Here is a 3,197-nt window from a genome sequence, read left to right as displayed (position 1 = left end):
TTAACTACAAAATCACAAGCATGAGATAGCTAAGAACATGACTCGTGAAACTGGTAAGCTAAGTGTAGGTTAAACTTTGAATAACTTTCAACATGAAAGGGGAAATGTTTGATTAATGATGTTGAATTCAAAAAAATCTTAGATATGCAGTAGTAAGACCTAATGATCCTGCAGCTGATCAATGCCTTAACCATTGGGCAAATCCATGAATAAAAAACACACTTATGGATATCTAAGACATATTCGTATCTTCAAATACTTGATCTATCCATTTAACTTGTAAATAGACATCTATGCTCAATCTAAACCTCATTCTTATATGATATCCCCATCATTAAACTTGCAACCCTATTGATTTCCTTGAAGAATTTACATAACCCCTTGAGTTATAGGCAACCATGAAACAATATACAACCTTAAAGGACTGCAATTACAACCTAAGCTCTATATTCAAAGATTATTAAAAATTGAAGATCATTGATAGAGGAGACAAGATTCAAGATGAAACTTAACCATCTATTCATTGTATTAATTTCCTTGAAACAATACATTCATATGCATGAATTGAAAAACATAGAAAAACCTAATGGATCTGGACTATCTATATTATCCTTCCTAATGTTGTTCATACAAGAGAGAATATGCTAAAGCAAATGGTGTCTCAGTATTGGGAATACATCAAGACTAGAACCAAAACCTTGGTATCACATCAATGAACAAATTTTCTCCAAAAATTGGAACCTATGGTCTCACAATGAAAAAATTGGAACCCTTACAATGAGAAAGAAAGAGAATCATATAGGAGGAGATGAATTCCTAGATCTGCTCTATAATTGACATGTGTAATTGATTTTTGTGTTAAAATGAAATCATAGTAAAAGTGAAAAACTAGTTACAATAACCTCAAGAAGCCAATATAACCTTTTCTAGATTGTTTTCTCCACATTCAAGGTTCAAAAGGTCTTCAAATCTACCTTCTAACAAACTTTGATGCTCAATGATCAAATCTATCTATTCTACTACCAATGCCTCAGATTTTACAAATTGACATATAGCACAAACTGGTGAATAACTGTGCAAAAAATGACCTCAAAAATGGAAAATTCAGCTCATTCTAGTTTTGGTGATATATTAGAGTGCCCATTTTTGATAAAAATTTCCCCTATTATGCCCATTTGAAAATCAAGCTCCCATTCATGCCAAAGTCACTAAAAAGATCAATTTGAATTTTTTTTTAAATCCTATAGTTAGAAATATAGCAAATTATAATTTAAAATCAAAATTTTAAATTTGGTTTTGGAGGTCTACATGTGATTTTGAGGTCAAAGTAACCAAATATTAAAATTTATTCTTTTTTCAAATTATCTCATTTTCCTATCTGGGTCAAACTTACTTTGACCATCCCCATGACACATGTCAAGACGTGATTGGCTCAAACTTGCATAGCTAGTGGCACATGTCACACTGAGATTGGTTAGTGACCTCATCCTTTTCTACCACATGTTGTCGCCACCTTAAAGCTCACTATGTCACTATGGTTAACCAGTGAGAAACTTTCCTTTGGCGATATAGCAATGTCCGTTGGATCCACCACGTGGTGCGATCTAGTGCATTCTTGAGAGTTACCCACCATGTCACAACCTGCCTAGGAGTTTGTGCCACATCATCATTTAGTCATTTTTTTAGCTGTCACTTGGTGCTACTGGTTGCCACTTGTCACTCCCTAGTTCGTTGCTTTGTATCCTAGTGGGACCCAAGTTGCTTATCTAACTTTCACTAGGTTTTTGTGTTTTTAGGTGATTCACTATGTCGATAGCTAGAAAACATGGGATTTTCTAGCTAGCAAGGTAGCGACTAGCCGAATTTTGGATTTTTTCTACACCTCATCTCTGACAACTATGTTTTGCGTTCCATGTAAAAATTTATTGCTTGTCACCATCAAGTCTGCCAAGGGCTGGGGTCCACAACATAGATCTATGGCTTGCAAAATCCTTCTATCTTTTAGACATTCTATTGTGTGTAAGCCTTTGTATTTAAACACAAAACAAATCCCTCCCACTAGGCATGTGGGATAAACGAATTCATTTTTTCCTTTCCTTTGCTCTACATGGACTTCCTTGTTCATGCACTGTGGGTTTATCTTTGGTGAATGCTCCATTATCTTACCTGAAGACACATCCTCCTTGCTTGGCATGAATCTCCCTTGCCCCTGCTACATGGGTACTTTCCAAACAATGTATATGTGCACCCTACTCTGTCCTGGCATTGTTTTTTTTTAAACAAGAGGCATGTTTTCTATTTTAACATCCTTCAAACATAGCTCCCCTACACACATCTTCTTCCTTTCAAGCCATTTCTTTCCTTTGCTTTAATAACCTGCATGTTCTTCACTTAATGAAGAAGCTGAAGCTAGAACAACTAAAGCATGTCTTAGCTCACAAAGCTGTTCTTATTTCTCTATTTATTTAGCTCTTGCCAACTCTTGCACCTCCCTTTCTAATAAGTGTTTTAAATAAAAAGATTCCAAGCATGTTAATGCCATTTAGGCATCCTTTAATTTTTGGAATGTGGGAGCTTGCTACCGTGGGCATAAAATGTGTTAAAATGAACACTAAAGAAAAGTCCAATGCCACATTGAACAGAGCATATACCAAGGAACCAACAAAGTATGAGTATTTTATAATAACTAATGTAGTTTGGAAGTTGCCTTGTTTTCCTCTTGTTGACATTTTATTTCTTGCAAGTGACTCTACCTTCTGTATCTAATCACTCTCAAGCTCTACAACCCTTGTCTCTCTATCATAATGCCTTTGCTCTCCTTCTTATGAATATGGATGCCTCATTTCCTTTATAATGTGGGCTACTTTCTAAAACAATTAAAAATCTCCCTTGTTGTTCACATGGTAGCACTCTAAAAATAATTAAAATTAAAAATCTCCCTTTCTTTGACAACTTGTGGCTTCCATCTTCATTTGGCATGAGCTTTTCTTTACATATTGGCTGCTTGTTATTGTGTCTTTCAATCCATTTTGATGCAATAAGAGAAAATCAATTATGAACTTAGGATGACTAGCAAACAATAATTTTAATTCATAATTTGATATTAAGATTATGAAATGGATATAAAAGTTATGCTAGTGTTATATCCATACATTTCATTAATATCTTTCTCATCAATTGGAAGATATTAGTCAGGC

Source organism: Cupressus sempervirens, chromosome 10 (assembly GCF_028749045.1).
Source record: "Cupressus sempervirens isolate cs-2001-9-10 chromosome 10, ASM2874904v1, whole genome shotgun sequence".
NCBI classification, from domain to species: domain Eukaryota; kingdom Viridiplantae; phylum Streptophyta; class Pinopsida; order Cupressales; family Cupressaceae; genus Cupressus; species Cupressus sempervirens.
The sequence above is the reverse complement of the archived record's forward strand: the minus strand, read 5'-3'. Positions refer to the sequence as shown.